This window comes from Halichoerus grypus, chromosome 8, assembly GCF_964656455.1.
Source record: "Halichoerus grypus chromosome 8, mHalGry1.hap1.1, whole genome shotgun sequence".
In the NCBI taxonomy this organism is placed as follows: Eukaryota; Metazoa; Chordata; class Mammalia; order Carnivora; family Phocidae; genus Halichoerus; species Halichoerus grypus.
The window spans coordinates 120,935,456-120,961,602 of record NC_135719.1 but is presented as its reverse complement, the minus strand read 5'-3'; the positions used below and the strand labels follow the sequence as shown (position 1 = coordinate 120,961,602).

The following is a 26,147-nucleotide window of genomic DNA, read 5'->3' as shown; positions in this document are numbered from 1 at the left end:
GCACTGTCAGATCACCTTTCACCTCTAATGGGTCACCTCTGTCTACCCCATGCAGCATCATCTCCCGTCAGTCCTTTATCTATAGCTTGCAAAATGCACAGAAGACACAGGTCCCACCCCACCTTCAGGGTAGCTGGGGAGGCTGCAAACCCAGACAGCAAACAATCAAGGCACACAATAAGGCAGGAGTATCTATTTCAGTATTCCATGTGGGTGCAATAAAATGCTAAATCATGAGGTATGAATAATTAGAAAATAAGAAAGAACAAGCAGTAGCTACTTGTAAGTAAAGGACAAAATAATGAAAACAAAAACCAGGAAGGGTCTGAACCAAGACAGTCAAAGAGGACCTTAAGAGGAAGGAAGGAAGGGAGGGGTGCCTGGGTGGCTCAGTCAGTTAAGTGTCCAACTCTTAGACTTCGGCACAGGTCAAGAGCTCAGGATCATGACATGGAGCCCTGAGCCCCGCATGGGGTTCCGCACTCAGCAGGGAGTCTGTTTCTCTCCTTTTGCCTCTCCTGCGCAGGTGCACACTCTCTAAAAATAAATAAATCTTAAAAAAAGAGAAAGGAAGGAAAGAAGGAAGGAAGGGAGGGAGGGAGGAAGGGAGAGAGGGAGGGAGGGATATCTGACCTTAAGGGAGGGAGGGAGGGAGATCTGAGAGCTGACTAAGTATGGAGAAAGAAGGAATTTCTCAGGCTGGAAGGCTGAAGTAAGCAAGATATAAATTGGGGGGTGGAGGAGGAGGAGGTGGGGAAAAGAGGGAAAGAGGCCAAGAATCAGAGAAAAACAGAAAGAAAAAAATCCCATTTGAGATTCTCCAGGGCATGGGACAATTCTTAGAGCTTCCCTATATCTATCCCTTGCAGACTCCAGTTATTCCACAAAGTATTAAGTATTCAACTGGATACTTATAGTAAAGCCAGTTTGTACAGCCATGAAAAACAGGCAGAGAAATTCTGCCTTGATGAGTAGGCAGTAGGAGCCAATGAACGTTCTTGAGCAAGAAACACGACCTAAGCCAACCGAACGAGTATTTATTAAAAGCCTACTATGTAAGGGGCACCAGAATACTTAGTCCTTGCCCTCAAAAGGCACTGCCATCATGGAAAGGGATGGTTAATACCACCTCCCACACACGCAGGGCTTCATTCTCTTACCTAATCTCATGAGATAAGAACAATGTTCTTGGGAGATGAACCTGGCAAGAGAGACCAAAGCAGCCTAAGAGGTTAGACAGGATGATGATCAGGTCTGGTCACGATAGTGGCGACAAAAACCTACAGAAGTAAGAATTGGCAGGGGCTGGTTACCGACTAGAAAGGAGGGGATCAGAGAGGGGAATCATTATGACAAAGAAGTCAGAGAGCAGGAAGACCTGGGTTTCAACTCCCAGATGGTGACATTATTTCAAGCCAGGCTTTCACCCTCCTCCTGACCGCCAAATGCTAAGGTCAATCAGCTCAGCCATTCTCCTATTTCTGGGAATGGGGGTTACACATTCCATCTTCCCATCTGCCCACGGTCTTTTAAGCTAGTTGTGATTTCCTGTAATTCCTATTTGCAAGGAGGTGAAGGGGATCGATAAGGAGAAGAGTTGACAATTCCTTTGTCCATCACAATGGTGATAAATATATCTCAATGGTCCTGCACTAAAATTTTACTGGCAGCTCTTATTCTGGGAAGAAGAGAAAGGGGGAGGAAGCATTATGTTTAAAAAGCCCTGAGGCAGTGTTCTCCTTACACAATGAGTTCTCCTCCTAGGCAGAACCTCCCTAGCTGTATTTAGTGAGAGACAGGGATGAGACAGAGAAGCATCCGCCCTGAGAGCCAGTACCAGTTCCTACAGAGAAAAGAGGCCCAAGAACCCTCAGCGCCTGGCTATGTGAAAAATGAGCACAAAATCAGGAGAGCAGAAGAAACATAAACCAGGCCACAAATGCCTGAACACACAGCAGAGTGGAAACAAGTAGCTGGACTTCCACATAACTGCTCTGAAAGGGAGAGGACACTTGGGGACAAGGGCGTGGCCAAGTGCTCGTCCCAAAGTGGGGCTGCCCACTATAAGGCTGAGCCACAGGAGGGCCACCTTGGCTCCCAGAAATGTGGCCCTTCTCTCCCAAGACCCTGCCGGCCATTCTGCCATCCCTGACCATCCTAGACAGAAGGAGCATGGTAACAGGGGAACAGGGGTGAGAGGTGGAAGGGAAATCGCAGGTGATTTTCTCCCTCCATGACTCTAGTACCTGCACTTCCTAAACTTTCTTCAAGAAATAAGTACAACTTGAGATTTCCCAAGTTTTTTAAAAACAAGTTAACAGGGAAAATGAATTTGAGATGTGTACTTTACAAAGGGAAAGTGCAATCTAGCCCTCTTCCCTGTTAAACAAGAACAAAGCAGGGAAAAGTGCAGATTGAATGAAGAACACTTGTTGGTTAAAGCAACTTGGTGGATTCTCTGACATTTTCTAAACAAGCACTTCCCTCCCACCCGTGACAGATTCTGACAGCTCGAGCACAGTCATGCTTCACACAGGGACCTCAAACAACTAAAATAAAACTAGGGTGTGACCTGAGAAGATCTGTTATGGCAAAGCATTTTCCCAGTGCTCTGTTTAGGCTTCTTCTTATGGATGGCAAAAGGCCTTTTTATAAGCCTGTGGCCTAGCTGTGTCACGGAGGAGAGGGATGTTTTGTCAATCTGAAGGAATAGTTTCTATAACTGGGGTGGTCAGACTCAATGACATGGACGCTCAGAACAGTAATAATAGCATCATTATTATTAACTGGCACTTGACTGCTTAATCATTGTGCATGGATCTAAGCATTTTCTAGCCAATATTTTATTTAATCCTCACAACAACCTTAAAAGGTAAGTATTATGACTATCTCCATTTTTAGACAAGGCACAGGGAAGTTAAATAACTTGCCCAAGATCATTATAGTTAGCAATTCATGACACCAAGCTTACAAACTAAGCAGTCTCACCCCAAAGCACAAAATCTCGGTAGAGGTTCACATTTAATCCATATTAGATTAACGTAATTCATTTTAAATATTAAAATGATCCTGGATATATTATGGAAGAGGAGGCAAAATTCCCATTCATTATAAAAGAAAACAGGAAGCCGTGAAGACTGTTCACACTGCCGCTTGCAGCTCTATACCCTCTCGAGGTGGACTTGGACTTGGCTTCGAAGCTCTACTTCAGAACCTGAGCAGAAGGAAGTTCTTTACATGTCATTCGCCAGGACCCCACCCACAAAGGAACTGATTCCCTACGTGTAAGGTGGGTCAGGTGATTCTAACTAAGCACACTTTAAGAAACACTGCTTTGGGGCATTCTAGAAACTTCTGAAGCTGCTGCAAATTTGGGAACTAGGTCATCAGATGTTGAAGGCTAATTCCCCTGAACTGCTAATGAGACAGGCACTGCATGTTAAAAAAGCTGTTGAAAGAGTGGAGTGGACTGAAACAGGAATTCAGAGACATTAACTCCCAGAGCTCTTTACAGACTTGCATCTAATGGAGAGACTGCCCTCTCCACGATGTGCATATATGTTTGTTCCCAATCTTCCACAGCTGAGATAACCTGGCCAGAAGGTGCCTCAAAAATGAGCTTGATTTCTCTGGAAAATGACGGCCAAAGATGGATACACTGCGTATTAGTGTTCAAATTCAGATATCCCTAATAGAAACTTCAACAGAAAAGGGCTGAGAGGGGCGCCTGGGTGGCTCAGTGGGTTAAGCGTCTGCCTTCGGCTCAGGTCATGATCCCAGAGTCCTGGGATCGAGCCCCGCATCGGGCTCCCTGCTCAGCGGGAAGCCTGCTTCTCCCTCTCCCACACCCCCTGCTTGTGTTCCTGTTCTCGCTGTCTCTCTCTGTCAAATAAATAAATAAAATCTTAAAAAAAAAAAAAAAAAAAGGAAAGAAAAAAAAGAAAAAAGCTGAGAGGGGAAGAATTCATTTTTGTTTTTTTTTTTTAATGTTTGTTCTTTAAAAGTCCCAACACAAAGCACGTTGCCTGGGTCTTTGCACTCATTTGTAAACTGAGTAAAGATGTACTTGCTTTAGGGTTGGCCTCTCTGTGTTTTAGTCTGTCAGTTACATGCCCATCCACATATGTGAGCTCACCAATTTTGTCCTTCCTCCTTGGCTTAAATTATTTATTTCAATTGCATTACTATACAAGAAACATGGCTCCAAGTTCAGAACCGATTTCAGTAATTTAATGAAGTTGTGTAGAAATGCTAATGCTTTCTTGGGCACCAGGCTGACCTTTCCCTGCTCCTTTCTAGTCTCTGAGGGTAAGTCCTGGCTGCTGCCTCCCCTTGGGGTAGGATGCCCTCTCTTCCTGGATTTCCACAAGGTCTTAACAGAGGCTGGTTCTGCTACTTACCAGCCATGCCAACCTAGAAAGGTTTTTTTTAATACAATTTGGCATTAATTCTCACAACCATAAAATGGGTATAAGCAACCTACTTCAAAGTTGCTGTGAAGATTAAATAAGCTAATACAAATAAAGCACTTAGAACAGTGCCTGACACGTAGAACGCACTCCATACACATTATCTTTTATTATGAGTCTACCTTGTAATGTTAAGAAAATTTTACGTGAATCTAGAGCTTTCTACTTTTCAAAGCAGTCTCAATTGATTATTGCTACAATTAGTCCTCACAACAGTCAGACAAGACGGAAAGTGTATGAGCATTTTCTGCTATAAGGAAGAACTCATTATCCCCCTAGATTTGGAGCTGGAGACCTGTCGCAGTCATCTTTGTATTCCACCCCCATACATACTAGCATGAATCAATAAATTAATGTTGAATTGGACTGAATATAGGGTTTGGCGATGCTATCAACAGAGCAATCCTAGCCTTGTGACAAGGAGCTAGGGAACAAATTAGAATCATTATTCTAGGGAATTCCTGGCTACCCTGAACACAGAGACAAAAGGGCCACCTTTCCCAGTCCTGATTCCAACTCATCTTTGAGAAGAAGCATTTGCAGGAAAGGGAGCAGCCAGAGGTCACTTAGAGGTAAACGGCCGAAGTGTCCGTGCACAACTCTGAAGCAGCAGGGAACCAGGATAATATAACGGGGCATTACCCAGCCCCTCCTGCTGGGCCAAATGGGGATCCATAAACGCGGCATCTCAAAGGCAAACAATGCTGCCTTCCCTAAATGAAATGGGAGTTGCCTTTCAGTAGAGTACAGGCCAGTCTATAAATACCAGGGATTAAAAGGCTTCCTGTGGGGCCAACTGCCACCTGCCTAAATACAGAGACTATCTGGTCTCCCAGACCCTAAATAAACCCTACAGAGAGAGTATCCCTGAGGGAAAAGCTGCCATCATTCAACAGTATATACACCCCCCTCCCCCCGCCCCAGTGATACCTCAACCTTTTTTTCTTTCCACTTCGGTTTATTTTTGCTCACCAACCCCTCCTTCCCAGACCTTCACCCAGGACCATCCACTCCCATGCATCCCTCCACTGCAGCTCCCACCTGGTCCTGACCTCCTCTCTCCAGGTATTTGTTCTCTGTCTCCCTCGCCACCTCATCCTCCACCCCAACTTTCTAACCCACATATATTATATCTGCCCTGAAAAACACAGGCTTTGGAATCACTCCAGCCTTGGTTCTACCTCCAACAGAGTAATTTATAGTACTTAACTTTTTAGAGCTTTTCTGATCTAGAAAGTGAAGACAAGCCCATGAGAGTACAGCACCTAGCACAGTACCTGGCACACAGCACATACTCAGTACTTCCTGCCTTGTCCCACTCTCCACATTTTTCTTCTTTCTTTCCTGGGTTTCGTGACTCTGACTGTCACTGTTCCTAGGTATTATATGTGCTACATACATCCAAATGTCTTAACCCAAAGGAAGGGACTCAAATGATGAAAATTTTAGTCACCAAGGTTAACCATGTAGCAGGTACGTTCTGGGACAAGGTCCCATCAGCAACCTTCAAATTACACTAGAGATAAGACTGGTTACCTTATACCTCCCCACTATAAATGGCCCATTTGGTGAAGAAAATAACCAGAGGGGACAGAAAGACACAGAGCTGAGGGTCACTTATGGCCAGCAAAGGATAAATAAAGGCCTCTGTTGAAAAGAGAGCTACCCTACAACCCACCAATTGCACTACTCCTAAAGATACAAATATAGTGATCCGAAGGGGCACCTACACCCCAATGTTTATAGCAGCAATGCCCACAATAGCCAAACTATGGAAAGAGCCCAGATGTCCATCGACAGAAGAATGGATAAAAAAGATGCAGTACATGTGTATACAATGGAATATTACTTAGCCATCAAAAAAATGGTATCTTGCCATTTGTAATGACGTGGATGGAACTAGAGGGTATTATGCTAAGCGAAGTAAGTCAGAGAAAGACAATTATCAAGTGATTTCACTCATATGTGGAATTTAAGAAACAAAACAGAGGACCATAGGGGAAGAGAGAGAAAAATAAAACAAGACAAAAACAGAGAGGGAGAAAAACCGTAAGAAACTCTTTAAAAAAGAGTTTATTATTTGTCAGAGAGCGAGCGAGTGAGCACAAGCAGGGAGAGCGGCAGGCAGAAGGAAAAGCAGGCTCCCTGCTGAGCAAGGAGCCCGATGCAGGACTCGATCCCAGGATCCTGTGATCATGACCTGAGCCAAAGACAGACACTTAAGTGACTGAGCCACCAAGGTGTCCCCCATAAGAGACTCTTAATCATAGAAAACAAACTGAGGGTTGTTGGAGGGGAGGGGGAAGGGGTAACTGGGTGATGGACATTAAGGAGGGCATGTGATATAATGAGCACTGGGTGTTATATGCAACTGATGAATCACTGACCTCTACCTCTGCAACTAATAATGCACTATATGTTAATTAACTGAATTTAAATTTTAAAAAAATTTTAAAAAGGCCTCTGTAAGGTAAGGGCAGCAGTCTCACATGCAACTAAAACCCCAAAAGAAAGCTTCCCATAATTCCACATTTACATGTAAAAATGTTTAATTAATTCTGTCAGCAAGAACAGCTGCCAGTTTCACTAGAAACACCATCTGGTTCATTTCTGATAAGGCCCAGGCACGACTTCACATAGGCCAGAGACTGCCTACAATATGGATCCCAAAAGGTGGCATCCTAGATGACAGCTCCAAGGCAGTGTGCCATTCCTCTCTCCCTGGTGCTCGGAAGCTGCTCCTGCAAGTTCACGATTAGGCCTGAAATAAACCCAGAGCTTCATTCTTTTATAAGTATCTCCTTCAAATCTTCCAGGCATCACCCTGGCTAACTCAACATAGGGCCTTAATACAAGTGACCCAGTTCCTCTGTGCCTTGCTTCCTGTAACTCTGAAGTGGGCACAAGCTCCACCTCACTTCCAGACACCAACCAGAATTAATTTAAGCAGGTCTGTTTTCAAAAACCAGATAAATACTACAGAAACATGGCAAACAGCCTGAACAACTTGTACTTCAGAGGGGCTTTCATAAAGTGGGTGCCAGGGTGGCTTCTCCACTGTAGAGTCTCATTTTGCTATTAGCTTAGATTAAGAGGGTCCTTTCCATGAGGTCTTTAAGCTCCTCCAAGGATCTTCCTTTTGCCAAGCCAACAGGAAGCACTTTGATGTACTTCGCTAGAGGCCTTTAGGCAGCCACAAATAAGGAAAAGAAAGCAGGCTGGAAATCTAGAGCAGACTCGTCTAGAGGTGCACAGACTTGACTGGTATTAAGTACTGAAAAGTGATTGCCTCAATAGCAGGGCCCTTCAGACCCTGATGTGGAATTATACAATGTGGATGCAATACTACAGCAAGTATACATTCCAAAAAAGATGGTATACAACGTTTGCCAGCCACCACTAAATGCAAATTTGGAAAAGGGTGTATTTGAAACACACAAAAACAACATCAAAACTATGAAGTGCGCTGGGGCGCCTGGATGGCTCAGTCATTAAATGTCTACCTTCGGCTCAGGTCATGATCCCAGGGTCCTGGGACTGAGCCCCACATCGGGCTCCCTGCTCAGTGGGAAGCCTGCTTCTCCCTCTCCCACTCCCCCTGCTTGTGTCCCCTCTCTTGCGCTCTCTCTCTGTCAAATAAACAATATTAAAAAAAAAAAAAAAAAAAAAAGAAAAAACTATGAAGTGCAAGAATCTGTATACATACGTATACTCCTTCCAGGCCACTAGGCAAATTTAGATGGGTGTAATTTTTAACACTGCATTGCATTTTTTACCAGATGGTAAGTACTTCATGACCCCTATGAAGAAGGGAGCAAGGCCAACGTTGTAAAGTCTGATGAAGAGAAAACCAAAGAGGTAAGGGTGAGAAGTGTACTGTACAATCCCAAAGTGAAAAACTGGTGGCATCAACTCTGACTCCCTAAGTTTGGTGATGAGGATCTCTCACTTTCTGGAAACAATTCTGGGTAGAAATCACTCAGCGCCCACCCCCACCCCCATCAAAACGTGAATATACAGAACAGGAGCCCACAGCACAAAGCTTAAAACCTATTTCCCACCAAGTCTAACTTCAGCGCAACCATTCAGTCTCACAAACAGGCAGAAGATAGTTATTTATGGAGCAGGTAGGAAGTCGCAGGCAGTACCAAGGTGGTATGGAGAGAGGCCTTCCCCTAGGGAGGCTGAGCCCATCCCTATGCAGGTCTTCCAGGATGAAGGAAGGAGAGGTGAGCAGACTCTGGGCTGTGAGGCTGTCGGTGTGGACTCCAGCAGGAGGGCAGTTAACAGAGAAGGCCATTTCTGCTGCTAATTCAACATGGCCTCAAGACAAGTCACCAAACCACTCTGTGCCTCACTCTCTGTAACTTTGAAGTGGGCATTAACTCCACCTCACTTCCAGCACAGCTGTGAGGATAACAGCTGATAAAAGTTAATATTTACTGAGCACTAACCACGTGCCAAATACCAGGCTACCCGCTTGATATGTCTGCTCCAAACCCCTATATGTCGTAGATACTACTATAAACCCCCATTTTCCGTTGAAGAAACTGGGGCTTAACAAAGAGACTTACCCAAAGCCACATAAGGCAGACTGAAAATTTAACACTACAAAAGCAAGGGTCGACCATGAATTAATTAATATCACTTCTTCCCCAAATAAACTGCCATTTGAGTATTTTTTAGTTGTGAGGCACTGTACCTGGTTTTAAAGATCCAGTTTTGGGGCACCTGGGTGGCTCAGATGGTTAAGCGTCTGCCTTCGGCTCAGGTCACGGTCCCAGAGTTCTGGGATCGAGCCCCACATCGGGCTCCCTGCTCAGCGGGAAGCCTGCTTCTCCCTCTCCCACTCCCCCTGCTTGTGTTCCCTCTCTCACTGTGTATCTCTCTGTCAAATAAATAAATCAAATCTTAGAAAAAAAAAAAGATATGGCCTAATAAAAATAAATATCCCGTTTTATTTGATTTTCATAATTATCCCATGAGGGGGTACTTTTAAGTTATATGTGCCAAGAGTCAAAAAGTCACATGACACAAAGAGGAAGTTTTAGAAATTATAATTTTCCTGTTACCCTTCAACACCCCCAAATCCTCCATAGCAAGTAATCATTAATATTTTGGTAGCTACATTTCTGGAGACAGATAGTGTTAACAGTACCATCTCCATTTTACAAAGGACAAAAATGAGGGCCAGAGAGGTTAAACTTAGCTCAAGGCATAGAGCTGGCAAATGGCTGAGCTGACAGTGAAAGCAGAGTTAGTCTGAACCCAAGGCCTGCTATCTTCCCCTTGCCTCCCACTCAGCACCCACTTCTTAAAACAATCGTCCATTTTCATTTACCAAAGGAAAGGGGGAAACTGCCTGGCTCACAGCCAGTCTTACTCCTCCACTTTCCCAATGACATGGAATAAACAGACAGGGCTGTCTAAGCACACCCTGCCCCAGTAACATCAGCACTGCTTTATGTTTCTCCAAATCTAAGCCGTCCTGGGTGAGATGGGACCTTCACTTCCAGCTTCCTCCCTGCCCTCACAGACGCATCTTTGCCTCTGAAAACAAGGGCGGGACAATAGGGAAGAGGAGGTCAAGCCTCGCCTACAGGAGACCCAAGATCCCCTTGACTGCAGAAAAAGGAAGGATGTTCCTACAGGAGCCCTCACAAGTTCTCAGGCGAAGACAGTCCCCTTTTGGAAACAGTGTTTACAGAGTTGCTCAAAATCCCCATTACCGAGTCCTTAAGACCCAAAGAACTCAGAACTTCTTCTCTGGCTTACCCCCTGGCTTACCCCCAACTCGACCTTCTAATAACCCCCAAACTGCATGGATTCCTAGATACCAAGGTTTTGACCCTATGGCCTCTCCCCTCCTCCAAAAATAAAAATAAAAGCCCCTCAGACAATATAGGAATGCTTTTCCTTAGTTAGGAAATGAAAGCCGCCTTTCAAATTTTGTACGCTTCCACATTTTTGTCCCAACTGTACATAAAAACATACTGACCTTGAGAGTACCTATGCTGAGATGGGGTGGGGGAAAAGGAAAGGGTTGTTGTATTGTTTTTCATGAGAAAGTTAAGATTTATCAAGTCTGCAATTCCAGGAGGTTTCCTATTTCCCAGCATGTGGTACCAATGTTTGATTCAGCCTGAGCCCGAGCTGACTCAGTGTCACTATTTACAAGCACAGTGGCTGCTAAATGTCTACTGGTTACCAAAGGCCTTGGCTTTCCCATTTGGAAAACAGGACTAAAATCTTCCTCACAGTATGATAGGACATCTTACATGAAAGCACTTTGTAAAATGAAAAAATCTGTACTGCTATTAATATGGCTGCCCAGTCTGCAAAGTAAACACAGCGGAGACTTAAACCAGCCCTTCCATCCTCAAGGGGCTTAAAATCTATGAGTGAAAAAGACAAACCAAAATAAATACTAGAGAACATTTGTTAGGCTGTGTGCTGCAAAGAATCCCTGCGGGGAGATGATTAAATGGGAAAGAGCATTCAATAAATACTTGTTCAATTAATAAGTGAATTCAGATGCACTGCTTGAAAAATACCTACCTTGTTGCTATTCACAGAAAGTTTTACTAACACCATAGGCTCTGAAATCTGTTCATTCTGCTGTTGCTCACATATATCCAAGAAAAGCAGTGAGCATTTGTAGAGAGCTGCCCTTCTTTCAAAGATGTGATTTTTCAAAAGCAAGTATAGACCTTCAAAGGAGATGACCCACACAATTACATTTTATAATTCCAGAAGTAATAGAACCACCCCCAAAAGAGCTCATTTCTGGAGAACAAACAGAAACAAGCCATCCTACTACTACTTCCTTGTTTGCAACCAGATTCACAGTGGATGCTAAAAATATATTAAGTAAATAAGGCGAAACTGTAGATACACACTTGTAGGTTGGATTTAGGGCATGACTGATGCCTCCTGAGGCTTTTAAAAGATGGACAGAGTTCCAGAAACAAAAACCTGGTCCTGAAAATTAACAGGGGTAACTCTGGTATTGGATCCAAATTCTTAAGGAGCCCTGCAGTTTGGTTTTCACTAGCCTTGCTAAAACATTTGGAAGAACCTCTAGTACCCTCTCCTTGCTTCACCTCCTCCCGCCTCCATGGTTTCTGAGCAGTCTTCTTTTCCTGCTACCAGTCAGAGTGAAGTTGGTGAATGTTAACTGCTTTTCATCACCCTGTTTATATCTGTTTTTCACTCAACCCAGGCCTCCCCTTCAAATGTCTCTTTTTAGAATCTCATCACTAATATCACTCTTTGATTCCTTGTCATCCACAGCTCAAGGCCTCAAGGTCACCTTGCCCTCTCACCCTTTTGACTTTAATCTTCTATCCCTGGTCAATCACTTATCAACCAACCAAATAATTCAGGAGCTGAGTACGAAGTGGACAAGGCTGTCACTGACTGACCTCAGGTGACTCCCAACCTCAGCCTGGAACCTGGACCAACACAGAGATGGCTCCCCTTAGAAGTAAAATCTATGGGGCTGTGTGCTTATTGGGAGCCTATGTGTGCCAGGACGGTATTAGGTTCTTTGCTGCCCCAGCCGGTTATAAAGCCACAGAGAGATCAAGAAGAGATATCACAAGTCAACATTTACCTCTAAAAATGAGGCCTGGGGAAGACAGGAAAACATTCCCTAAAGAATTCACACTACTGCTCCTATTTCCCTTCTCCCAATTTCTCACTGTGGAACCCACACCCACTTTTCTCTCTTAATTAAAAAAAAGAAAAAGAAAAAGAAAGAAAGAAAAGATATTTCAGGGTCAGAAAACATTTCCACAATAAAAACTGATTGGTTAAAGAAAGCCTGTAGACAGGAATCCTCACACCAGACCAAATTCCTAGACCTACCTTCCTAGCCAACCTTGACGGTTGGCTCTCCATCCCAGCCTAAAAGAAACCTCTAAGCAGGTGCACAGAACCCTGGCATGGAATGTTTCATAAGAAAAGGAAAAGATTCTGAGAACTATAAATTACATTTGATAAGGAAGGCTCTGTGGGGTTCATGGTAAAGTTCACTCCATAAAACACAATGCTACAATTTAGAACTGAGGCTTCATGCTGAAAAAAAAAATTTTTTTTTAAAGCAGCAGTACATGTGCACTGAATGTAGGCACTACTGCATCTGTAAACTCCCACTACTCTTTAAAGTTCAGCACCAAAGATTTGGAAACAATGCTACTGTATTCTTACACACATAATTCTTCCTTTCATTTTTTTCTTTTTCTTGGTAGCATCTTTTCTTAATTCAGGGCAATATCCTCAACAACACATAATCAAAAGTTTTTGCCATAACACTGTTCTTCCCCAAACAAACTGCATAACCAAAATGTTAACTCCAAAGTAGAAATATGGATGTAGATTTTAAAATATCTCCCTAAGAAATAAACACATATGGCTACACAAAACTTTATACATGGGTGTTGACAACAACATTATTTATAATAACAAAAAACAATCCAAATGTCCATTAGCTGATGAATGGATAAACAAAATATATCTATACAACAAATTATTTAGCAAAAAAGTGGAATAAAGTACTGATACATGCTATAATATAGATAAATCTCAACAACATTATACTAAGTGAAAGAAGCCAACTTCTAAAGACCACATGTTGTATGATTCTGTTTATGTGAAATGTCCACATAGGTAAACTACAGAGAAAGAGAGTAGATGAGGGGTGGCCATGGGCTACAGGGATTGTGAGGAACCAGGAGTGACTACTAATGGAGTTTCTTTTTAGGGTGATGAAAATGTTCTAAAATTAGAATATGATGACAGCTGTCAGCTACAGCTGATCTAGTTGATGGAATATTACAAAGCCATTAAAAATAATTATAAAGGCTATATGTCATTACAGAAAAATATTTATGGTATAATGCTAAATGACAAAAAAAAAATACAAAACTGAATGTACAGGGATTCCCAACTGAAAGAAAGCATAGAATAGATGGAAATGATGTTTGTGGTAGGATGGTAGAATCATGGTGAGTTTTTTCTCCCCCTCTATTCTCCAAGCTTTCTGTAATCTTGTCCCCAATGTGTTAACAATTAAAAAAAAAAAAAAAAAAGCAGCCCCCCAGTCTTCCCTCAGACAGTTAGCCTAGGCTACCACTTAAAATGCAAAATAAGCAAAACCACCTTATTCTCTTTTTCAAGTTCCCTTTTTAAAACTTCCACCCACTTAGAGTGAGATCAACTGAGAAGAGCCCAAAGAAGGAAGAATGGGATAAACAGTCCTATCCCATTCCCAGAAGCCAGTTTCATTTTACTGGCTTTGTCAGAAGCCTAAGCCTAGTCTAGCCAAAAGTCTAGCAGAGGGAGTCTACACACAGGCCAACTCCATGCTCTGATCTTAAACTTCCGTGGGTGAAGGCAAGTCACTGCTGACAGAAGGTTGGATTTGGAAAGGTGAGACTTTCCCCCTCCTTAAGAAAGGATGGTTTGGAAAGGGGAGGCTGGGAAAGAGCCCCTATTTATGCCTCTTCTCTGAGGTATAAATCTCCAACTACAGGAGAAAAGAATCCTGAGTCATTGACTTTTTCACCACAAAAGATCCTCTTCCGAGTAATAAAGAATTGTCAGTCACCACCTCTGCTGTCTGCAAACCCCTGAGAACCTATTACTGTCATCGGAACCCAGGCTAACTTTCCCCAAATCAAGCAATGGGGCTCTACAAAAAAAAAAAAAAGTCTAACACTTGCACATATGTGTGGGAGGGGGGAGTACAGGGAGGGAAGAGTACATTTAAGGGCACACTGCTATCAGGTAATTTTAGGGATCTACTAACACTGGCAACAGTAACAGGGAACTATATCTGTTTCTGCTTGAGAAAACGCTTCAATAATATCCTGTTTCTGGAATACTGCATAAATTCTTGGCATGCAGCCTTCAGATGTTTCAAGGGTGCTATTTTCCTTTTCTGAGACAGAAGGGCCCAGGAAGGAGAACACATCAGAGGCCACATGGGAGCCTGTGAAACCTGTCCAGGTCTCACTACACTTGGGCATTTTCTGCTGTTACTGTAACAGTACCTTCACGGAGACTCAAGTGTCCCCAAGCCCTGACAGAAGCCCAGGGGGCCTTTCACAGACGAAGTGACCCAGCTCAGTACCACTAGAGGTCTACCAGCAGACGGAGACTTCCACACTCAGGTAAGAATCAGAAGATGAGAGAGTAAACAGAGGAACCCTGCTGGTTTCTAGGCCAAAGGACTAAAAGGGAAAGAAAAAGGACACCATCACAGACACACATGAGCACAAAAAAAAGGAAACATCCACAGGTGCCTGACAGGTTTTGCTGCTAAAACCTAAGCCTTCTAAGAGGTACCTCTTTCCCCAGTGCCTCTACTTTTTCAAATAAAGGTTTTACACAAAGACACGAACTTACAAGCATCCAAGGGAACAATGGCTGTTGCCTTGAATCCCAGCCAGAGTGGGAGTGAACAGATCTTGATGCTCAAGGACAGTCACCCCCACGCTGTCCTGGAATTGCTTCACTGGTCTCAGATTCAGAGCTGCTGCAGCTTCAAATACTCATCACAAAACCCCCAGCCCCAAACCTCAAGCTGCATCCTTCATTCCCACCGATATGAAAATAGCTCTCCCACATTACAGGCATCATTTCTCACTGCTCTAGTTTCCAAGTCTCCTGCAATGTGGCAACATAACTTAAGAATATTAACTTTTTTAAAAACCATTCCACTAAATGAAATCTCACTATGGTGGGATATATGGGTGGCCCCTAGACTGAAGCCATCTTGAGCAGAAACCGAGAGAAAGTGTCTCTATTATCATATATGCATTTGTTCCAATGTTTACCCTTAACCCAACTGTCCTAATACTCAACACTCAGGTCTGCTTTCAAATATTAAAAAAATAAGGCACTGGGCTTCTTCCTCTATTTGTTCTTCCCCCCACTGCTTAAGGGAAGATCCCTAAACAAGACTTCCTTACTGTCCAGAAAGATGGAAGAGGGAAAATGAATCCTGCTTGTCAGCTTCAACTAGGAGATCACATGTCAATTCAGGAGCTCAGTAAAATGCTTCATGCATGGCAATTACACAACCACTACCATTGGACCTGCTGATACTCAGGCCTTCAAGTGGGCACTGCAGGCCTGTAAGTAGGCACTGTAGTCCTGCTGCCTCTCAGTGAACTGTCTCTTGGTACATGGGGAAGTAGAGGGGGAAAACAGCACATCTACTCTCTGGTCTTCCTTCTCTGCCCACAAGCAGCTCAAAGACTTCTCCACAGTTCACTTGTTTCAGCACAGAAATGAGGAAGCTTATGTGAATAATTTTTTTTAAAGATACTGTAATTCTCTGAGCCCACAGCCAGACACCAGTACAGCTGACCCTTGAACAACACAGGTTTGAACTGCATGGGTCCACTTCCATGCAAATTTTTTACAGTACAGTATTGTAAATGTAGTTTCTCTTTCTTGTGATTTTCTTAGTAACATTTTCTTTTCTCTAGCTTACTTTACTGTAAGAATACAGCATATAATACATGTAACATACAAAATAAGTTTTAATCAGCAGTTTACGTTATCACTAAGGCTTCCTGTCAACAGCAGGCTATTAGCAAAGTTTTGGGGGAGTCAAAAGTTATACATGGATTTTTGACTCCATCGGGGTCAGGACCCCTAAACTTGTGTTCTTTAAGAGTCAACTATAGTTACCTGGTTGTCACAACAGCTAAGGATATGGGAAAAGTGCATAAGGAATGATGTAAAACATAAAGCAAGTCTTTCTCTGGGCTATAGAAAAGCATGGAGGGAGTGAAATAATGCTTAGTAACAATAAACCTTTTAAATCAGTTCTTACTTTTAAAAAACCAGGTGAATTATTACCTTTGGACGGTGCATATACGTGTATGGAGTGGGAGGGTAGCTGTAGAAATTGCTGCCCCAGCAACAGCAAAGGAGGAAATCCCCTGCCAGTAGATGCACCATTACATAAGAGCACAAGTTCAGTCACCACAGGATGGAGACCTGCCAGGAAACCAAACAAAGTGCTGAGGTCTCTTCTCTACCAGCCGCATCTGCAACACCTCATTCTACCTTTCTTCTTTCCGCTGCCTAAATTCTGGGCCTTGAGAAGGCAGGCCTCAGCAAATAAGCTGAACTGTGCCGTTTGACACTGGGTTTGGTCTCGGGGTTTAAATATTTGGAGGGGAGGGGAGACAGCCCTACTCTGAGCACACAGGGACCTGTCCCATCTAACTACAGGTGAGGATTTGTTTCATATGCCATTTCTACTATAGTATCCAAGTCACTCTGTGGACAGGAAGTCCTATCTATCAGTCCTCATACCAGTAGTGTCCTCTAATTTAACTCACTGGACAGCAGGTCCTTAAGCAGCAAATGGTCACAACTTAAAATTAACAACATAAACCAAAATACACTGACTTAAAAGACTGTGAACTCCATGATGGCATGGCTGTGTTCTGTCTTACTCATTGCAGTATCCCCAATACCTAGCACAGTGCCTGGCATACATTCTGTATCACATTAATACTGGGGAAAACTGAATGAGACAATGAATAAACAAATTAATATTATGCACATACCATAAGTGTGTACCTTGGAGAATTATGGATGCTCAAGATCTGAAAAAGAGCTTGAAGAAGTAGTGCCCTGAAAAACTTCTAGAAAGACTCCAGTTTCAATTTTACTAAATGGTAAGCAAATTAGAAGCTAACAGTATAATCTATCAGATAAAGTGTGGGCTCCACCATGAGCTATTTTTGTGACCTTGGGCAAGTTATTTGTTTGGTTTCGGTTTCAACTGGAAAAAAAAAAGGGGGGGAATCATAACAATATCTACCACAAAAGTCTGTTATTAAATGAGATCAATAAAGTAAAGTTCTTGGCACAAAGCTTGGTACACGGTCCTCAAGAACTGTTCCTATTATTGTTGCTTTATTAAATACCTCCTTTACTGAGGGGGAAGTAGACCTACTCAAAATTTTCATTTCTGGTTGAATATGCATCTAGCTAAAAATGCAAAGCCCAGAAAATTCAGAACTCAACGCCAAGAACATGTCTATACTAGCCTCCACTAGATGGTGACAATTTGGGTGTGGAATTCCCAAAACAGAAAAGGTGTGTGTGTGTGTGTGTGTGCATCATTCATACATATATTTTAAACCAGAGGAATGAAAAGAGCAAGAAATGAATTAACCACTGCAAAGGCTGGAAAGACACACTTCTACCTCTGCAGATCTAGAAAGGGGGAGTAAACGCCTACAGTTAACTGAACTGGGTAGTTTTACTGCACCTCTGTGCAGAGCACACACAAGCCCAGTTAGCAAGAGCAACAAAGCCCAGCGAGCTCCCTGCCACCAACAGTACATTCTGTGGGAACAGCAGTATTAGGCCTCTTGGCCAAGACATGAACTTCCCCCTAATGAGCCAAAGACTTGATTCTGACGACCTTTTCGTCTTGGGTCTTACGGTCCCACCCCCACCCCACGCTAATCTCATCACAGGTAACTTTCCACTTCAGCAGCCCCACCGCCAAACTGTGAGGGAGGGTCACACCTACACTATTATTTGGAGTCCCTAAAAACCAGAAGTAAAAAAGAAAGTCTACATATATAAACAGGAAGTGGTTTCGGTGAGTCTCAGCCCGGATAACAAGTAAAGTTTTTCAGATTAAAGAGCAGATGAGGCGCGGGGGCTCCAGAAAGCTCCAATGCTCCCACACACAGACTCCAAGATTTCCTCAGGAAATCCACCGTCGCCAAGCCACCCTGCCCCGCGCAGAACCCGCAGCTATAGTCGGCCGGAGGGGGAAATAACAGTAATAAGAAAGGGGGCCTCCGCCTACCTTCTCTCCCGCGACCCACAAAGTCTGGTTTCCGCCCTGACTCCCGGCCAGGGAGCGCGACCCCCCCCATACGCCGGGCGAGGCCAAGCGGCGCGCCCGGGTCCCGGCCACAGACCGGCCGTCCGGACCTCTTCCCGGCCTCTGCACAGCCCACGCCGCTGCCCGCTCAGCCTCCCCGGCCGCCCTCCCGGCCCCGCGCGCGGCCGGCCGGGTGACAGCGGGGCCGGCGCACACAGCGGCCGACGCCGGGCCGCCGGCCGGGGCTTCCCGGCGTCCCCCCCCGGAGGTGCGCGCCGGCCCCGCGCCCCTGACAGCCGGCCGGGCGCGCCAGTGACACAATGCCTGGCCCTGCCGCCCTTCAGCCGCGGTGACAACTCACCCCGGGAACCGCGCGGCGACCTCCGCGAGGGGGGCGCTCGAAGCTTCCGCGGCGCCGGGATCCGCTCTGCCGCCTGCGCGCGCCCGCAACCCTCTCGGGTCTAGGCGAGGCCCTGCTTGCCCTTGTCTGGCTAGCGCTGGCCGGCGCTGCAGGAGGAGGCGGCGGGAGGCGGGGGGCGAGGCTGTCGCCGGCTTCGGAGAATGGAACGCGGCGGCGGCGGCAGCGGCGGCAGCGGCGGCAGCAGCGGCTCTCGCGTCACTGGCCCAGCTGTACCGCTCGGGCGGGGGAGAAGCGCGGAGGGGGGAGGGGAAGGGGCGGGCAAGGGGCGGGGTCAGGCGCGCACGCAACAAGCGCCGGCGTCGCGCCGCCGGGACCGCCCCGCTGGGAGGCCCTGCCGGTCGACGGCTGCCAGCACGCACGCGCTGCCGAAGGGGGCCGCACGGCCCGGGGGAGGTGAGCTCGGAGCCGGGGCGGGGCGGGGTGGGGAGGGGCGGGGCGGGGCGGGGCGGGGCGGGGCAAGGGGGGCGTGGGGGACCGCTTAAAGGGACAGTCACGCCTACTGCGCTTGAGTGGCCCGGGCCGTGGTACCTACTCGGCCTGCGCCGCGTTTGCAGTGCGCTCTCCAGTTCTTTTACTATTATTATTTTGTGGAATTTTTGGATGTTATTTGGATTATGGGATTACTATTATTTGCAAATAATTGGTTTGCTCCCTGGTTCACAGGGCGCTTTCACGCGTGTTCCCTTATTAGCTCTTGAATCGCTTACCAGACCTACCGGCTGGTGCAGGTCATCATCTCCCTATTAAGGAGTACTTCTCAAACAGTGTAGCGTCGATTACCAAGCTTGAAATTGCCCCAGGGGGTAGGTGCGTGTAAAAATGCAGATTTGGGATCCCGCCTCCAGCCATTCTGATTCAGGAAAGCTAGGATCGGACTCAGGGATCTATTTTAAGAAGCATTCCGAAGTGATTTCTCAGCACATCGAAAACACTGGACAGATCTCCAGGTTGAGAAAACTGTAGTTAAGAGCAAGGATCGGCAGAGTCGGGGCTAGGACCACGCCATATTCCTAACTTTATTTCCCATCCTGAGCCTTGCCTCTTTGGGCTGTTTTCCAGCATATACTATGCGAATAGTTTGTGCACTGTATCGCTACATCGTTTGTTGGTGATCTCACTGCAGCCCTGGGAGGTAAGTCCTCCGTTTGTGTGTTTACAGGGCTTGTGGCCCATTGATGGTGATGATAGTGACTTTATCTTTGTGCCCCAGGACCTTGTACAGTGCCTATTCAGAGGTGCTCGATAAATGTTCCCGGAGCTCCTACTTGAGAATCAGTGCCAGAGTTTGCGCTTGGACCCACAGACTTCGGCCTACTGCAGCTTGGGTCAGGCAGGCCCCTCCTCCCAAGATGCCCTTTGGACAGGATACTCCCCCTCAGGACCTCTCACCTAACCTAGTTCTAGTAGGTTCTGTGGAAAAGTGCTGTGAATTAACAGGGCATGTCCTTGAGGTAGCTCAAACCAGACAAGTAGAGTGCCCCTCCCCAGCCCATGCACAGGCACTCATCCCCAAGAGAATCCTCCCCTTCTGGGCGCCACAGAACCTGTGGCTATAGCTACCTTTTCCATATGTCTGTCCTTGCTCTGCCTTCTTCCATGCCTTCCTGCTGGGCATCCTTCCCGTCCTGCTCATTTCCCCTCTCTGCTGGGGCTGCACTGCCCAGATCACCTGGGGGTTGAAAAGCAAGTATTAGGCTGGCCTGGGTCTGCAACAGAGCTCAGCAACCCTGTGTGGGCTGCAGGAACACCCCAGGCACACCCAAAGCCCAGGAAGGGTACAAGGGAAAGCGTGGGGGAAGAATTAGAGAAGACAAATGGAGAGAAGAAAAGGTGGGCAGATTACCTACAAAGGAAGCTTGGTATAATGGAATAGAGGTTAGGCCGGGCATCGGAGCCCCTGGCTTTGTACTGCAGTCAGTTTGGCCACTAACCAGTTCAGTGACCTCATCAAGACCCACCACCTCTCACACTGTAAAATGGCTTCTGAGACTCATTGCAGGTCTGAACTCACTTCCTAAAAATCCTCCCCTGGGCCCCCCCAGTGTCCACAGAATGAAATCCAACTCCCAAACAAGGGCTGTGTCCAATGCTCTCTACAATCTGTCCCAAGTCCCCTCCCTCCTTCCACACACCCCAGATACCACCTGCATACCTCTCACAGGCCACCTACTTTCACATCTCAGAGCTTGTGCCTACTGGAATGTCCTCCCCACTTACCCTTTGCAACCTTTCCGGAGCTCTCCTTCCTTTCTGTGGCATTTTGGACAAGCCTCGGTTTAGCTTATTATTTCCTTCTGCTTTATATTGCAGGATCAGGGGTGAGTCTCTTTTCTCCCTTTGTAAGTGCTGGCTCCCCAGCCTCTCCTCTCCTCCCATTTCCCTGCCTGCCTGAATTCCCCCGGCCTCCTATAGAACTGAGCAAAAGGCTCTTTACATTCTGCTATGGGTCTTGCTCATCTTTTCTGCAACATTGGGGTGATATTTCCTGGCCTAGATTAAATATTTTTATGCCATTGAAAAGATAATTCTTAAAATGAGGGTTAAGAATAATTTAGACTTAGAGATTCTAATGCAGGAAGAACCCTTTTTCTAATTAAAAATTGTTTTAAATTTTTGGTTTTTTTAATTTGACAGCTTTATTGAGATCCAGTTCACATACCATACAATCACAATTTAAATGTATAATTACATATTTATAGTGTATAGTCCAATGGGTTTTAGTATATTTACAGAGCTGTGCAACCATTACCACAATCAACATTTTCATGATCCCAAAAAGAAACTCTACACCCATTAGCAGGCACTCCCTACACCCCTCTTACCCCGCCACAACCAATAAGCTACTTTCTTTCTCCATAGATTTACCCATTCCAGACATTTCATATGAATGGTATCATATAACATGTGGTCTTCAGAATTAATTTTTTGTAGCTCACAGCTACCATAATGACTTTTAAGGCCAGAACTAATTTTTTTATTTCCATTTATTTATCTAGACCCTACCTGTTCTAAAAGGACTTAAACTGGCTCTTTGAGTTGATAGTATTCCTAGGTCCTCCCAGATTTCCAGTATAAATCTTAATACTCTAAGCCTAGGTACTGGAAGATGGCTTAGAGTTGGACCCAGGTTGGTGGTGAGTAGTCAATCATCCCAGTTTGGGGCTGCTGGGGTCCCGGGACTTGGGATCCCTGGTGCTAAAACTAGGAGAGTCCTGGCAAACTGAGATGAGTTGGTCACTCATATGAGTCAGAGGGCATGGTTTTCTTTCTCCCTGTTCCAGAAATCCAAGTAGGAGCTCCCCCCTCATCACTGCAAGGGCAGGAAGTAAAGGAGAGAAAAGGTTGGGAATTAATACTTGGTATCTGTATTGCTATCATTGTTATGTTTAACAGCAGGAATGGCAGCTACTATTTATTGAGGACCTACTGTGTGCTAGATACTTGGTAAGGACAACTTTATACATGTAGCCACTAATTTTGACAACAATCCTCCAAATTAAGTATCATTATCACCATTTTACACATGAGGAAACAGTCTCACAGAGATTTTTGTAACATCAAAAACTACCTGGGTGGCGCACTTGTTTGAGCACCGGACTCTTGGTTTCAGCTCAGGTTGTGATCGTGGGGTTGTGAGATTGAGCCCCGTCGGGCTCCGCACTCAGTGTGGAGTCTGCTTGAGATTTTCTCTCCCTCTGCCCCTCACTCTCCTACCCCCACTCTCTCTGTTTCTCTGAAAGAAATAATCTTAAAAAAAAAAAAAAAAGACAAAGCATGTATGTTGCAAAACAAGAATTCATTCTTGTTTGTTCCAAAAGTTATACTTTTCCAAATACATCATATGGCCCCTCCTACCCCCAATAAAAATAGCAAATAGTGACACAAATTGTCCTTACATATTTCTTGATCTTCCTGAAAGTGCTTTCTTGCATACCAGCTCGTGTTATCCGCATAACATCCCCATAAAATGAGACATTAATTAACCCCCTATTGAGACACCGAACAGGTTACCAGCTTACCTCACCTCTCACATGGGAGTTAGCATGGGGTTTCTTGTTTTAATTCAAGATTCCTTGGGTAGTCTTCAAAGCCCTGTGACAATAAATAAGTAAACCCACCTGACCCCAGAGGATCTGGATGTATTCAAGTTATCTTGACCACAGAAAGTCAAGAGTCCAAGATGGGTGGGCCAGGCAGGGCTGAACCAGCAGAGTTGAGGGGCAGTTCCCACCCTGGGGAGGAAGATCCTGAGCTCAGGTGGTTGGTTGGTTGTCTGAATATGCAGGCCTGTGCCATCACCCTTCCTCAGATATTCAGGAGCCTATGACCCCAGACAGGCTCAGTGACCCGGGCACTGTTGGCCTCTAGTCAGGGGGCTTTGCAGAGGTCAGAGGTCAGAGCAGGGCTGCTCAGACTGGGAGGCCCTGTTCTGGGAAAAAGGACACCTGAGGCAGTGTGCACCTAATGCTGCCCAGTCAGTAAGTATAAGAGAGTGACCCAACACCCCACCCCACCCCGCCCCCTGCTTTTCTGAAGCACTGACAAATCTTTGACACTTTTATCTGGTAAAAATCAGGTAAACTGGATGAAAGTGTTGTTCCCATTTTACACTCAAGGAAAAGCCAAGGTAGCAAAGAGAGTGTCTATCTGCTCTGTCTTCAGATAACTGTCCAGATCCCCCCTCACCAGGTTCCAGTCACCCTGTTTCCCTGTTTCTACTTTCTGCCCTTTGCCCCAGGGCTGGGCAGTGACTCTGGGAGTCAACCAGCTGGGAAGAAGGAAGGCACTGGGGGCAGCCTGTGGCCTGAGGCTCTTGCAGACAGAAACCCCACCCACATTGGCTCCTGGTCATTTGACACTGCATTCCCTTGATGACTTTCTTCCTCAAGGCTGCCCAGGGCAGTTCATTCTCAGGTGACTTCATGGTGGATCGGCTCTGCTAACTCTGAGCTGCAGGTGGATGGAGGAATGGAAGGGCCCCTCCTTCAGACTGTCTGAAGAGGCAGAGGCAGGGCTGTGAATTCTGGCCCACTTACATCAGAATGTCTGCCAGGCACTATGCTAATGGCTTTACATACATGATTTCATGCAATCCTTGCAGGAACCTGGGAAATAGGTATGAATCCTATTATCTCCATTTTACAGATTAGGAAACTGAGGTATAGAGAGGTAAAGATACGGCCAAAGCCATAGTTACTAAGTATCAAAGGCCTACCTACCTCTTAGGGAATACAACCGTAACTTGTACTGCAAAAGACAAATGTGATTTTTAAAGGGGTACCACAGCCCGTTACCTGCAGTGCTGGAACCTGCCTGGACTATCTTTCAAGAACCAACTGTAAACTTGCCAAGATTTTTGTGAGCCAGCAGTTAAACACAGGCCTTATTAAAAATTAAATTATACATGTAAAATTAAATAAATTGTGTTTTAAGTAATAAATACCAAAACTTATCACTTCCCAATTATTTTACTATATTGTATCCTTATCTAATAATGTTTCCAAGTTTATTTACATCTATTATATATGTATCATGGGAATGCTGTGTACTATGCTACTTAGCATCTCTTCCCAACTCCATGTTCAATAACACCTCCTTGATAGCTTGAAATCAGACATGGTAGAATTTTTTACATCACAGAAATTAGCAAAGCTACCGGTCAGACCCCCCTCCCAAAACAAGCTGTTAAACATTTACCAGCCTCTGTGTCTGCAGAAGCCACCCTGTGGGCCAGCATAGGCTAGATACACTTACCAACAAAGCCAGTAGGGTGAGTGAGGGTAGGGAGCATGTGAGGTGCCTCTAGGAGACAGGCAGACCTCAGTGTGTCAGTTCCATCTGCCTCCACTGAGGTTCACTATGAAGAGTTCTTTTTCTTTCTTTCTTTCTTGCTTGCTTGCTTGCTTGCTTGCTTTCTCTCTCTCTCTCTTTCTTTTTTTCTTTTCTTTTCTTTTCTTTTTTTTTTAAATTTCTCCAGGTAGAGCTGGATCTCCAGTTACCAAGGGAGAAGAAGGGGCAGGAACCTGAGAAGAAGCCTGCCTGGAAGAAGAGGCGCCGGACCCGAGTCCCTTGTGAATGCTGACATCTACTGGTGGGAGTGAGTATGCAGGCTTCTGCTTTGTTACCTTCTGACAAGGTTCTCTCCCTCCACAAAGCACAGCCCTGGTGGTCCTCAGCACAGGGCACAGGGACTGTCCTTGTGGAACAGACAAATGGACCATGGACAGAAGCACCTGCTTCAAACCAGAGGGTTTCAATTACTCCCTCAGAACCTATGCCTCCTTTGGATAGCAAGTATTTTAATAGCACTCCCTTACTACCATGAAATGAAAATCACAGATAACATAATCTGCCTACACACATAACTATAAAAACTAAATGCATACATATGTTCACCAAAAGACATCAACACGAATGTTCTCAGTACCATTATTCACACCAGCAAAAAGCTGGAAGCAACCCCAAAGCCCACCTACAGTAGAATGGAAAAATACATGGTGGTATAGCCATACAGTGGAATACTATGCAGCCACAAGAAAGAACAAACTGCCGATTCACACACGACATTGACGAATCTCACAAATATGATTTTGATCGAAAGCAGCTAGACACAAAAAAAATATACGCCATATGATTCCATTTATATAAAGTTCAAAGATAGGCAAAATTAATGTGCAGGGTATTAGAAGTCAGAATGGTGTTACCTTTAGGAGAAATCATGCAGGAGGGGACTCCCAGGATGCTGAGAATGTTCTGTTTCTTGATCCGAGTACCGGTTACACAGGTGTGTTTGTTTTGCAAAAGTTCATAGAGTATATACTTACGATTAGTTCACTTTTTTGCAGTATGTAGTTATTCAATAAAAGGTTTACCAAGCAGGGCACCTGGGTGGCTCAGTTGGTTAAGTGACTGACTCTTGGTTTCAGCTCGGATCACGATCTCAGGATCCCGGGATCGAGCCCTGCATTGGGCTCCACACGCAGCACAGAGTCTGCTTGGGATTCTCTCTCCCTCTCCCTGTGCCCCTCTCCCACTGCTCGTGCTTTCTCTCTCTCTAAAATAAATAAATAAATATTTTTTAAAAAGTTTACCAAGCAAAATCAGTTAATTAATACAATGCTTGCACCTAGAATCACCATGACTTTGGCAACCCTAAATGCAGATGGCTACAGGTATGCAGTTTTAGAGACTCAAGTGCCTTGTGTAATTCTTCTGAAATGGTGAGTGCTTGGTAAAATGCTGAAAAGTAAAACACACTCTTTTTGCAATTTACATGATAGTCGTCATTTGGATCATTATAAACAGGTTGTTATTCCTGCATAGACATCCAGTGGGGCATACAAGGGCCTGTGGAGCCCAGGATGGTCCCTTGCTCTGCAGAGCT

At 45.1% G+C, this 26,147-nt stretch overlaps 1 protein-coding gene and 1 long non-coding RNA gene across 3 annotated transcripts in view; one reads left to right on the top strand and one right to left on the bottom strand.

Annotated features, from left to right (window-relative positions):
• Nucleotides 1-18,950, bottom strand: part of SUSD6 (sushi domain containing 6) — an 88,941-nt gene extending 69,991 nt beyond the window's left edge. The window contains exons 1-2 of one of the 2 annotated variants that reach the window (XM_036107242.2): nucleotides 18,704-18,950; nucleotides 16,344-16,484 (exon numbers count right to left, since the gene is read on the bottom strand). The gene's annotated coding sequence lies outside the window, so the exon portion shown is untranslated. The remainder of the gene's footprint in view (nucleotides 1-16,343; nucleotides 16,485-18,703) is intronic. The other variant, XM_036107239.2, reaches the window with a different exon arrangement.
• Nucleotides 18,951-19,078: 128 nt separating this feature from the next.
• LOC118545153 (uncharacterized) lies at nucleotides 19,079-25,822 on the top strand. Its single transcript, XR_013440754.1, has 4 exons — nucleotides 19,079-19,156; nucleotides 19,823-19,895; nucleotides 24,741-24,860; nucleotides 25,690-25,822. It is a non-coding gene; the product is annotated as an uncharacterized LOC118545153 (long non-coding RNA).
• Nucleotides 25,823-26,147: the final 325 nt, after the last annotated feature.